Consider the following 13511-nt stretch of genomic DNA (forward strand, 5'->3'; position numbering starts at 1 on the left):
TTACATTTTATTACATTCAGTTTTTTTATTAAATGTTTTTACATAGACGATGGTTATGTAACTTTATTGAACATCAGATCACATGAAAAGCATGTTATAAAAAATAGATTCTTGGACCCACTGAACGTCAGGGGTAGAGTTGGGATGTGTGTATCACTAACAGATTTGCCAGTAGTTTTGATGCACACCAGAACTTGAGAACTAGGCCTTAATGTCTTTACATTCCCAGGGTCTGGCATGCAGTAGCACCTAGTATATGTTGATAGATGAATGAGTGAATAAATGAACCAAACAAAATAGTATTCTCCTTACAAATTAATTTGCTACTGAGACGAAGGAACTAAAATAAAAATTCACTGGTGATTTATTACCACAAATATTAAACACAAAATAAGAAATGATTTCATTACCAGGAAACTTGTTGCAATAGTTTAACTTTATTTGTATAATTTTTGTTGTCATGTTTCACCAGTGTTAAATATTCAAATTACTACTACAATATGAAAATGTCATAGGTGAGGGCTGGGGATGTGGCTCAAGCGGTAGCGCGCTCGCCTGGCATGCGTGCGGCCCGGGTTCGATCCTCAGCACCACATACAAACAAAGATGTTGTGTCTGCCAAATACTAAAAAATAAATATTAAAATTCTCTCTCTCTCTACCTCTATCTCTCTCTCTCTCACACTCTCTTTAAAAAAAAAGAAAAAAGAAAATGTCATAGGTGAATAATGGGGTCATCAGTAGAGTATGTCACACTTGCAGAGTGACACAAAAGATTGGAGGACAATCATTTTCATGAAAATACTGAGTGCTGTTAACACAAAGTCTCCATGCCACTGGTGTTCTAGGTACCTCAGGCTGAGAACTACATGTCTGATGTCAAGAACAATTTCAATTCTCATTTAACTAAGGAGAATTTATTATTACTGGGGGTGTAGCTCAATAGTAAAGTGCTTACCTAGTAGGCATAAGGCCCTGAGCTCAATCCCTAGCACCACACGTATAAAGAATTTATTATTAATAATAGGTGCTTAACCAGGAGTTAGACTCCCCAAAGCAAGGACAATTGCAAGTTTTCAGAAAAGTTCCAATACCTTCCCACATATAATACCATCCCACTTTTCCTTCTACCTCTCTGGCTGCTCCTTCTCAGCATCAGGCTTATCATCCTCTACTCAGCCACTAAATATTATCATTCCTCAGTGTTTTGTCTTATGTGTTTGTCTCTTCTCACTCTCCATGGACTGTGATCCATCTTCACATCTTAAATTACTGTCTATTTATATATGGTGCCGAAACTTCCGTTCCAGGGCAGACCTCTCGCCTGAACTCCCATTTGTTATACAGGCTCTATAAGGAAAAAAAAAAAAAGACTCAGGTATAGCTTTCATGAGTAAAAGGAAAATACCAGCCAATCTTTTGAATTGATTAAGCATATGGATTATGCAAAGTATCTGGACTTGCCAGATACTTGTAAAGTATCTTGAAACATGCCAACCACCATTAACTAGCATATGCTGGATTCTGTTTTGTTTTTCCTTTTTTCCTAAGATGTTGTATAACATAGCCCTCCAAAGCAGGATAAGGTTTAAGTTTCAAAAGCTATGTCAAGATGTATATCTGAGTAGACGTGTCAATCATGCTAGGATGGAATGATATTTGGCTGGAAAATGAACACTCAGTCTTGGACCTGCTTCCTATGACAGCTTCTTTAAGGCTCAGGAGAGGAAAGTACACATGCAGGGGAAACCTCTGTGTTCATTGCTCTGAAGGGTTAGCCCCTCTTTGTCCTCTCTGCTGGGAATCAAACTCTATTGAGCTGCACAGGGGCACAGGGATTCCTTTGCCTGGAGAATAAAGCCAAATAGCTTGGATCAAAATCAAGCACTGTGGTCTATTTCCTTAAGACCTGCACCTAGTTCTGGTCTTCAAGTGCCTACCACTATGATTACTAGAAAATTCAAGAAAGATAAAACCCAAGGACAAGCAATAAGGGAAAGGGAGAATTTCTTCCTATGGCTCAAAGCAGTGGGTATCCTTTATATCTCCCACCCTTTGCCCCAGTCCATCTCAGCATTCCATGGATATTAATCTATTTCAGATATCCTCCAGATGGTGAGGATGGAAAGTCTTACACTTCCCCGTTTGTTTGGTGATGCATTTATTCATCCACCAAATATTTTGAGTGACAAATACATGTCAGGGACTATTCTAGGTGATAGGTATATATCAGTGATGATATATTTATTTAGTATACAATAAAATAAATACTAAGTCAGATGATGATAAGTCCTAAGGAGAAAAATTAAGCTGAGATGGTGGATGGGGAATTCCAAGCTATTACAATAACCTAAGCAAGACATGCCAGTGCCCAAAAATGACAGTTTGAGAAGTTAATGTCACATTCTCAATAACTGATTGAACAACAGGATAGAAAATCAACAAGGATACTGAAGACCTAAACAATAATGGATCTCAGTGATGTTTGTGAACATTCCATCCAATGACAGCAGAATAGACGTTCTTTTCAAGTACACATGGAACATTCTGCAGAACAGACCATATGCTAGGCTATAAAACAAGTTTCAATAAATATGAAAGGTTCAAAATAATAAAAAGTATGTTCTCCAAACACAATGCACTTAAATTAGAAATCAACAACATAAGGAAGTTTGGAAATCACCAAGTTCTTGGAAATTAAACCAAACACTTCTAAATAACCCATTTGTCAAATGAAACATCAGAAGGAAAAATGTTTAAATATTTTGAACTGAACAAAAATGAAAACTTGGCCCATTCAAATTTATGAAATGCAACTACAGCAGAGAATAGAGGGAAATATTTAGCTGTAAACACCTACATTAGACCAGAAGAATGATATTAAATCAGCATCTAAACTTCTACCATAATGAACTAGAAGTAGAGGAGCTAAATAAACCCAAATCAAGCAGATGAAAGAAAATAGAAAAGTTTAAGCAAAAAAACAATAAGGGAAAACAGTAGAAAAAAACTTAAGAAACCCAAACCATTTCTTAAAAAGAACAACAAAATTGAGAATCTTTAGCTAGACTAAACAAAAAATAAAACAAAGACACAAATTATTAAAATTAGGGGAAAAAATTAGGGTAAACACTACCAACCTCAAAATTAAAGGACTGTGATATATTGTGAACAGCTTTATACCAACAAGTTGGACAACTTAAGTGTATGGACAAATCTCTACAGAAACATAATTTACCTAAACTAATTCAAGACTATAAAATCCAAATAAGCCTAAACCAGAGAAATTAAATTATTAATTTAAAATCTTGCTCAAAGAAAATATCAGGCCCAAATGGCTTCAATGGTGAATTCTAACAAATGTTTAAAAAAGAAATAGTTCTAATTCTTCACAAACACTTTCAGAAAAGAGTAGCAGGAAACTCTTCCAAACGCATTCTATGAACCTAGTATTCCCCTGATACAAAAATCAGGTAGACATCTCGTGAACAGAAAAATCTGACTGATATCCCTCATCAATATATGTGAAAAAAATCCTTAAATTTTTAGCAAGTTTAACCCAGAAACATAGTAAAAGAATTATGTTCTATCTCTAAGTGGAATTTAACCAGGGAACATAAGATTTAGTGTTTAAATATCAACTAATATAATATACTAAATTAATAGAATAATAACCAAAATTCATGTAAGTATCTCAGGAAATGCAAAAAAAGTCTTTAATAAAATTCAACATTCATGATAAGAACTATTATCAAACTAGTTATGCAAAGGAATTTTTTTAACCTGAAAAAGGTACATCTACACGCAACCTATTGCTCATATCGTACTTAATGATAAAATATTGAACATTTTCCTGCTAAGATTGGGAATAAAGACAAGCATTGTTATTTCTTTTATTCAACTTTGTATCAATGTCAGTTAGTTTAATAAGGCAAGAAAAAAAATCAAAGGCATATCAGTTGGAATGGAAGAAAAAAAACTGCCTTTATTTACAAACATTATAATCTTGTATGTAGAAAATCCTAAGAAATCTACACAAAAAATCTGTTAGTATTAATTTAAAAAATTTAGCAAGGTACAGAATACAGAAATGTATAAAATCAATTGTGTTTCTATATATTAGCAAAGAACAATCCCAAAATGAAATTAAGAATTCTATTTAGAATAATATCAAGAATAAAATACTTAGGAATCAATCTAACAGAACAAGTGCAAGACAGAAATTGTACAACAAACACCACAAAATATTGCTAAATAAATAGAAATACATTTTACATTCATGAATTATAGATTCATTATTATTAAAATAACAAGTCTCCCCAGAATGATCTATAATTCAACATAATACCTGTAATGTACTCAGGAGGGAATTGTTTTTGTAGCAATAGACAAGCTAATTCTGAAATTCATATGAAAATGCAAAGAAAATGGAAGAGCTGAAACCATCTGGAAAAAAAGGAATAAGTCAAAGGATGTATACTACTCATTTTCAAGCTTACCATAAAGCTATAGTAATCAAAACATTGATTGTCAGAGGATGGGCAAAGAGATCAATGGAACTGAACTGAGAGTCCAGAAATAAAGCCTTACGTTTACAGTCAATTGATTTTTGACAAATGTGCTAAGTCAGGTCAATGGAGGCAGGATAGTCTTTCCAACAAATGGCATTGTGACAATTAGATATTCATATGCAGAAAAAGAAAAAAATGTTGATGATACATCATACTGTGTACAAAAATCAACTCAAAATGAATTATAGACTTAATGTAGATATAAAATTATAAAACTTAGAGGAGAAAACATAAGCAAAAAACTTTAGTTATATTGAATTGGGTATAGAATTCTTAGATATGACACCAGGAGCATAATCCATTAAAGAAAAGTTGGATAAATGGGACTTTATCAAAATTAAAAATTTGCTCTTGTAAAAACCAGTGAGGAAAAGAATAGGACAAGGCAGTCACTGAGAGAAAAAGGCTGTAAAACGTAGACCTGATGAAGTACTTGCTTTCAGATATATAAGAAACTTGAATAACCCAATAATAGGAAGACAATCCAATTTAAAAATGGCCAAAAGATGTGAAGACCCTTTACCAAAGAAAACAAGGAAAAGCTAATAAGTGCATGAAAAAAAAATGCTTACATCCTTAGTTACCAAAGAGATGCAACTTAAAACCAAATTGAGTTACACTGAACCCTCATTAAAATGACTAGATTAAAAAAAAAAAAACAATAACTCTTCTATGGAGGCATAGAAGCCTGGTCCACGTGGAAATGAAATATGATTGAGCCATTGTGGAAACAATGTAGCAACGTCTGATAAAGTTAATCATATATGTACCATACAATCAGCAATTCCATATCCAGATATCTACACAAGAGTTTCTAAACATGTGTCCACACAGAGACTTACACATTCACAGCAGAATTACACAAAATAGCCCAAATCCAGAAACAATCCAAATGTCCATCAAATGAAGAAAGGAAAAGCAAACTGGTCTAGCCATGCAATAGACAGCTATTTAAAAAAGAAAAGGAGCCAACTAGTGATACAGACTACAACATTAACACATTATGCAAAACATTATGTGAGAGAAGCCACACACAATGTGCTACATATTGTATCATTCCATTTACATGAAATTTCCAGAAATGGAAAATCTGGAGACACAGAAAACCAATCAATTAGTGGTTGTCTGGGGTTGAAAGGGCAAGCAGAATTGACCATAAGTAGGCACAAAGAAACATTTTGGGGTGATAAAGTTATTCTAAAATGGGATCATGATGATGACTATATGATTCTGTACATTTACTAAAAATCATTGAATGGAATACTAAGAATAGGTGAGGTGAGTTTTATAATGTGCAAATTATCCCTCACTGAGCTTATTTTTTTTTTTAAAGGAGGTGATATGACTTGGACCTTAGGTCTCAGAAGAGAGGTGATAATAAGGGATGGCAGGTAGTGAGGACATTCCACCCACAGATGTGGGAGATTGGGGTCCTGATTCAGGGCACCTCATAGATCAATAAATCCATGAAGATAACACTTGGTTCATTTTCCACCATGGACTATTACTGCAGATCTCTCTTCTGTAGGAAATCCTGAGAAGATGTGATAGAATGTTTGCATTCATATCTCCTGAGGCCCTTGGCCTACAGACACCCAACTCTACTGCTGAGGTCCCCGAGCCTGCGCTCCAAGCTGTCCCCTGAAATGCAATCCTTTCTCCCTGGCTATTCCCCCCGTGATGGAAATGGGAGTGAGGAGAAGCATATCACTTCTTAGAGGTCATTCTAGGTAACTCATCTGTCCAAAGTTACACCCACAGCAAAGTCCTTGCAGGGGTGCCCCATGATTTGTCCCCAGTGACTTCTCTGAACTTTTCTCTTAATGCCTTCCCCTGTCTCCCTCGGCTCTAGCCACATCCTTCCCCTCGGTGTCCCCCAGCTCACCAGGCATGTCCTACCTCAGGGGGTTTGCCTGGCTATTTGCCCTGCTTGGAATGCTTTCCCCAAATACCCACACGCTAACCCTCTCACTGAACTTCAGGTGTTTCCTCAACAGTCTCCATTTCTGAGGGATCTTGTCTGATGGCCTTACCTCCCAGTCAGCTTGCCCTGCTTTGGGTTCTCGGAGCTACTTACCACCATCTGGCACATTTTGTATCTTCTGTTGTATCTTCTTTACTGTCTATTTTAGGTAGACAATTCATCTAAGGATTGTCTTTAGAGTCTTTAGAATCTAAGCATACATTCTCTTTACCATAAAATATGTCCTTATGTTCTTGACTCTTTGGAGTATAAGCTCCATGAGGGCAGGATTTTGGCCTGATTTTTTTCTCACCTCTTCTCCCAGAATCTGTGACAGTAGGTGGAATAACTATTTGTGGAATGAACAGACAGCCAACAACTGGAGGACAAACAAGCACCCGTGGGTGGAGCTTGAGCCAACTGGCTCCTTCAGGGCACTCAGGGTGTGGCCCTAGAGGCCCTTTAAACCTGCATCACTTGTGGGGCTCAGGAAGTACTGTTCCCTCACCACCATGCCCACCCCACTTACTCATCCCATCAGCAATACTTCACCCCATCTCAGGCCAGTGTTCAGTGATGTTTTCACCCGGTTCTTCACACCTGACCTTCTTAGAGAGTTGATTAAAAACAGCTCCCAGGACTCACACCACTCCCTCGGCCGCTGCTCTTCGGATTGCTGTATTTTTCACTTTGCCGCTTGAATAGTGCAAGGCTCTTCTGCGTTTCTGACTGGTAGAATGGACTGCCTCTGACTTGTCACTGTCTGCTAAGAACCAGCAACCCGAACCTGACAACCACGCAACCGTGGCATGCTATTTAAACACCCGTGCTCTGGTGGGAGTATGGTTTCCTCTCTCTTCTTGCTTTGCTAGCCCAATGTGCTGCTCCCCACAGTTCCCAAGGATGCAGAGCTGTACCCACCCTCATCGGGGCTCTGTTTTACATCCATGGCTTGCTGAAGAACCACCTACAATGCCAATCTCTTTGTCTAACTCAAGGTGTAAAAAAAATCTTTGAAGACTGATTTCCCCAAAGAAAAGTAGAACAATCCTAATGTAAAATTACTACGTTTCAGTCCCACCAGCAGGCATCTAGCTTTTAATCTTTTATTTATTGTACACATTCTTTCTGTACCTACACACACACACACACACACACACACACACACACATTTCCTTGCTTATTTGTTTGTGTTTAGTTTTTTTAGTTTTCAGTTCTATGTACTGGGGCTGAATTCTGTTTCCGTTTCTTAGTGTTTTATTCGTGTCTTTGCCGAAGACACCACACCCTCCTGAGCTCATTGACCATTCCTCTTCTCTCTCCACACTGTTTTAATATGCAGAGTCTCACCACCAGTGTCACAGTCCCAGCAGCAGTCAGAGCTGCCCTAACCTGGAAGAGGAAATAAAAGAAATAAAGGAAAGGTTGTGGAAATACAATGTGGAGACACAGCCAGCCTTGGAATCATGCCCTCATTCATATTTCGTGTATCCAGAAGAACTTTTCTGTATTTCTAATATGTGAGGGTCACTGTGGAGGTAGTTTAAGAAATGCCAAGATATAAAAGATAGACTTTACCTTCAAGGAAATTGTGGCAAGTCATGGATATAGGAGAGATATGAAAGAAAGGGCAGCAGATTATAAGTGGTAAGCACTTGAGTGAGTGGCAGGTTCAAGGGCAAGCTAGCTCACTTTCAGTAGGTCTGTTCGGAGGAGGAATCCCTGAGGCAGTGGCTTAGTGGTAGCATTTGAACTGGGCCTTAGAGGATGGATGAGGCTTTGAAAGATAGAGAAAGGGAGGTAGAGGAGAAGGAACTCTAGGGAGAGGGAGTAGTTTGAGCAAAACCATGGAAACAGAAGAGTGTAAATTGTTGAGAACCTCATCAAGGCCAGAGTCTCTTTCTTCATTCGGAGCATCCAGGAAACAGAGCGACAGCCCAGATGCACGAGTCTCACCCAGAAATTCAGTTGGAATGTTCTTTCTACTTCTATTTGTAAGGTCAGCTTTTTTCCTATACCTTTAACTCGGAGGTCATATATTGTCTTCTCCAAAAAGACCTTTTCTGACCATCACATCTATTGTAGGACCTCTTCCTGCCAATGTTCTTTCTCTCTCAGCCCACGTTTAGATCTCAACATGTGCCATAATTTATAATCATTTTGTTGCTATCTTTGTTTACTCTCTGTCTCTAATAGTAGCATCTAAAGCCTCTGATAATCGAGACTGTTTCCTTAGTGCCTGAAAAATAGCAGAAGTCCAATGAATATTTTGTTGGTTGAATGAATGAATAGTGAACGAATAAATGGAATTTGCATTATGACTTTTATGAGACTGAAATATAAATTCTTTCATGGGTTCCTTCTTTTATTAAAAAATACTCAAAATTACATTTTATAACCATACTAGTATAAATGTTAATATAATCCAACTTGGATTAGGTTCATTTTTTCTTTTGACTTTAAAATAAATTAAAACATCATGGAACTCTAAAAAACATTATGGGACTAGGCAATGTGCCTCTCATATCTGATGGCTAAGTCAGCCTTGTGAATAGCATAAAGCTCATAAAGAATTTGTAGGATGCATGGCTAGACAGATACTACAGAAGATAATTACAGAAGGTCTGGTACATAAGACTTTGAGTTTAGTAAATTTGAACTCTATTTGTCCAGCAATAAAAGTTATGGGAAGATTTTTGAGTGTAAGAAGGTTTCAATATGCCAGAGCCATTGTAGGAAGAAGAACTGTAGGAAGAACAGAGAAGGAAGATGTTGGGAGAAGGTTCCAGAATATGGCCCAGACAGTTCCAGGTGGAAAGGCATCTGAATTGTGGTGGTGATGGTGATGGGGTTTTGGAAGAGTAAAAGCAGGCCTGGGTGAAACTGTGGACATCTCTCACACCTGATTCTAGGGAGGGTGGATGTCATTTGAAGCTGGACAGAGAGAACCATGTGACTGAACAGAAATAGGGCCATTAGGAGAGAGAAAGTAATCGATGGGGACCTTGATTTGGTTTGGGATTTGTTTGGTGGTAGGGGTGCTAGCAGAATAATCAACTGGAACATTGTAGTAGTCAGGAACTTACAAACATAAGACTAGAATTCTGGAGCTCCAAAATTTGTGAACCATGTTCAGCCAACTTCAAGATTTTTAAAATCATAGTCCATGAATAGTTAAATCCATAAAGAACATGTGTAACGAATCATTCAAGAATTAACTCTCTTGGGGCTGGCTGATTATTCCCAGAAACTATTTCTAGTTAAGAGGTTCCCTAAGTATTCTCCCTTTTTGTTCTTCTAGCTAAGGAAAAGGGCGAGAGTCAAATGAATTATTCTATGACATAGGGTAAATATAGAATTCAATAGGGTAAATATAGAATTCAGTGAGTGTACTCCTACTCTCAATTAAATGAGAACAGGCCATAAATCATGAACATTTTATTTTTAATTAGTAGAAGCTTACACATTTTTTAGTGTGTGTGTGGTACTAGGGATTGAACCCAAGGCCTTATGCATACGAGGCAAGCACTCTACCAACTGAGCTATGTTCCTAGCCTAATGTTCTTAATTCCATAAACCTGATAAGCAAGTGCGAGGCCTGCCTCATTTCAACAGGTTCCAAATAAGAGAAAGTTGATTGGGAGAAGAGCAACTTCAGCAGTAGAGGCTGAGGAATTACTAGAACTTGTGGTTCCCGGTCTCAAAATGTGCCTACTCTGAAAAAGATTCTTGAATGGGCAATCTCCCCCAAGCTCCATCCCTACTGTAAATGGCTGGGTTGCCATGGGTTTTTAGTATTAGAATGGGGCTATATTTCTGGAATGATTGTAGCAATAGCTATGTCTCTGGGTTGGGTTTGAGCAATCTATTCCTTTTCAACCAAGTTCTGAGTTATTCAAACATACACATTTTACTATGAAAGCAGGAGCAGGAGGTGTTATCATAAGTGTCTGTATCTTATTAACTAATATGTGCCTCTGTTGCCCTGTTTGGAAAATGGAGGGAATATTAGCGTGAATTTCAGAGGATCGCCATGAGGATTAAATGAGATGGCCAGTATTTAGAAGAGAGCACCTGTTTCATGGTCAACTCTCAATTAACGTTGATTTTCAACTCTTTGTCATGGTAGTTCTTGTTCAGACGCTTTCCCTTATCTACTACACTTTCCCCCTGAGACTGGAAATTTTACATGATCTGCATCAAAATCACTGAAGAACTTTTTGCATGTAGATTCTTGGTTCCTACCCTAGAACCATGGAATAGTGATCTCTTGGAATGGGGTCGAGAATGTTGCATTTGATCAACTTTTATAAGAGATATTTCATCTCCGTGGAGTTTGAGTCCACTGGTGTACTGGATTTATATGAAGCATGGATGAAATTTGGATTAATATAAAGCATTCTACCTGAACTAGTTATGAAATAGGTTCCGACATCTAGAACCCCAAGACATGCAATAGAGCTGCAATGTCCTGTTCAAGACACGGTGGAGCTATACCACTCTGCAGACCACCTGATCCCTGTTGCACCCCTATCCTGTTCTGGAACCCTACCTCATGACCTGTCATGACCAAAACCCAGCCTGCAGTTGCTGGAGAGAGCCTGCCACAACAGCCAGCTTTCCTAGAAGGAAGTCTAAATGTCTAGAGAGCCTGGAACATGCTTTGAATGCATCTGTCACTGCCTCAATCAAGTTACATACACAACCTGCGTAATTCCCGACAGCTCCTGACTATGAATTATCTGCTGCCCTGGCACATCAGCTTATCAGATGATTTAATTTGGACTCCAACATTCCGAGGTGGTCCACTCAAATTTAACCCCTTTAAGCAACCTCTTCCCAGAGCAGCTAATGCATGTCTCATATTTAAAGTATGAAAATCTTGCTACATCATCATAGCCATCACAGTACAAAACAAAAGTCCCATAGGACTGCAAGGATGGTTGTCAAGGTACTTTCCCATCTACTATCCAGCATTCTTTTACAGTGGGAATTAGAAAAAACAGGTGTCTCTTTGCTTTGTAGAAAACAGAACCTCAAGGAGTTTATGAGACTACCTAAATTTACCCAACAGATTCTAGGCTAACATGACACATGATTCTTCTTTTTTGGGGGGAGAGGGGAGTACCAGGGATTGAACTCAGGGGCACTTGCCTACTAAGCCACATCCCCAGCCCTATTTTGTATATTATTTAGAGACAGGGTCTCACTGAGTTGCGTAGCACCTTGTTTTTGCTGAGGCTGGCTTTGAACTCATGATTCTCCTGTCTCAGCCTCCTCAGCTGCTGGGTATTCAGGCATGCACCACGGCACCTGGTCAAACATGACACATGATTCTTGATGCTCTGATCCCTGGGCAGGGGCTTGGGCTGTTAGCCCACACTGCCTCCAGCTGTCAGATCATTGGTGTGGAGAAGAGATTAGGGACACTGGTCTTGGACCACACTTTATACCTTGACTCCAACACCCACCATCTTTGTGGCCTTGAGAAAAACCCACCTCACCTCAGGATGTCGAATGCAAATGACTGTGTGGCCCATACTTCACACTTGGTAGTCGTTACATGTTATCATCATTGCTATTATTAGCTACAGACTGACAGTGATGGTCGTTCTGACCAATATAGCTAAGTTTCTAGTAGAAGTCTATCTCTTATTTTACAATAGATAAAAAGAATAAGATAAAAAATAGTTATTCATTTCCATTTTTGTCTCTCTCTCTCTTTTTTTTTTTTTCTTGGTAAAACTGATGGATTGAACTCAGGGCCCGTGCAAGCTGGTCAAGTGTTCTACCACTGAGCTACACCCCCAGTCCTGCCCCCACATTTTTTTTTCTTAAATAAAATAGAGAAACCCTTTGGAACTTATTCTTCAATTGTCAAGAACTTCAATCTAAATTATCACTCTATGATAGTATACTTGACATCAGGAATAGATCTTTTTTTCCTCCCAGAGAAACAAACTTAAAATTCACCCTTGCTCCAAATCAAATGAATCCAGTTACTTTGTTTTGTTCAATTAGCTTCTTGGTCAGTGTGGAAAATAAGTGCACAAGAGATAACACCAGGTCAGAGGAGTGGGTGAGCTCTGATCAGCCAAGGAGAAGTGAGTTGGACGAATTTCCCTGATACATGCTTGGCTTGCTGAATTGGTCCCTGACTAATTTCTCAACAACATCAAGAAATTCAGAATGAATACACTAAGTAAAGAAACAAATAAAAATATTGGTGCCCAGGGAACTATTTGCCTTGGATGATGTAACTCTAACTTTCAGTTAATTACAGTCATGGAGATTTTATGAACAACAATTCACTTCACTGCCACTACCAAAGATGTATTTTGTTCCAGGTACAACACTTACTGAGAACTTAATAGGCCCTTAGGGGAGATTGCAAAGTGAAGGAGACAGGGACCATGGAGATTCTAGGTACAGAACCAACTTCTAGCAGAGGCAGTATCCCAAGGATAAAGCTTAGCATTAACACAGAAAGCACTCTCTGTCCTAATGAGCATGAACCTCTTCCTGCCTGCCACTACCTGCCCCATCCAATGCCCCGGAAGCACCTGGTAGCATGGGAATTCCTGAGTCCAGGGAGGACCAATGAAGTGTGACACAACAGTTATAGAATCAGAGTGGCCATAATGCAGAGAAGTGACTGTGAGGGGAATGGAACTTCAAAAAAGAACTTGTGAGAAAGCAAAACTATGGCTGGGTATGGTGGTGCGTGCCTGTGACTCCAGTGGCTGAGGAGGCTGAGGCAGGAGGATCGAAAGTTCAAAGCCAGTCTCAGCAACTTAGCAAGGCCCTAAGCAACTCAGAGAGACCCTGTCTCTAAATAAAATATTAAAAAGAGCTGGGAATGTGGTTCAGTGGTTAAGCTTCCCAGGGTTCAATCCTGGGTACCAAAAAAAAAAAAAAAAAAAAAAAAAAAAAAAAAAAAAAAAAAAAAAAAAAAAAAAAAAAAAAAAAAAAAAAAAA

The 13511-nt window shown here is 38.4% G+C and overlaps 1 long non-coding RNA gene across 1 annotated transcript in view; it reads right to left on the bottom strand.

The window, feature by feature from the left end:
* Positions 1 to 719: 719 nt before the first annotated feature.
* The window catches only part of LOC125618642, a 29660-nt gene continuing 16868 nt past the window's right edge, over positions 720 to 13511 (bottom strand). The window contains exon 6 of the long non-coding RNA XR_007349959.1: positions 720 to 1349. This is a non-coding gene — a long non-coding RNA (uncharacterized LOC125618642). The remainder of the gene's footprint in view (positions 1350 to 13511) is intronic.

Source organism: Marmota marmota, unplaced genomic scaffold (assembly GCF_001458135.2).
Source record: "Marmota marmota marmota unplaced genomic scaffold, marMar, whole genome shotgun sequence".
NCBI lineage: Eukaryota > Metazoa > Chordata > Mammalia > Rodentia > Sciuridae > Marmota > Marmota marmota.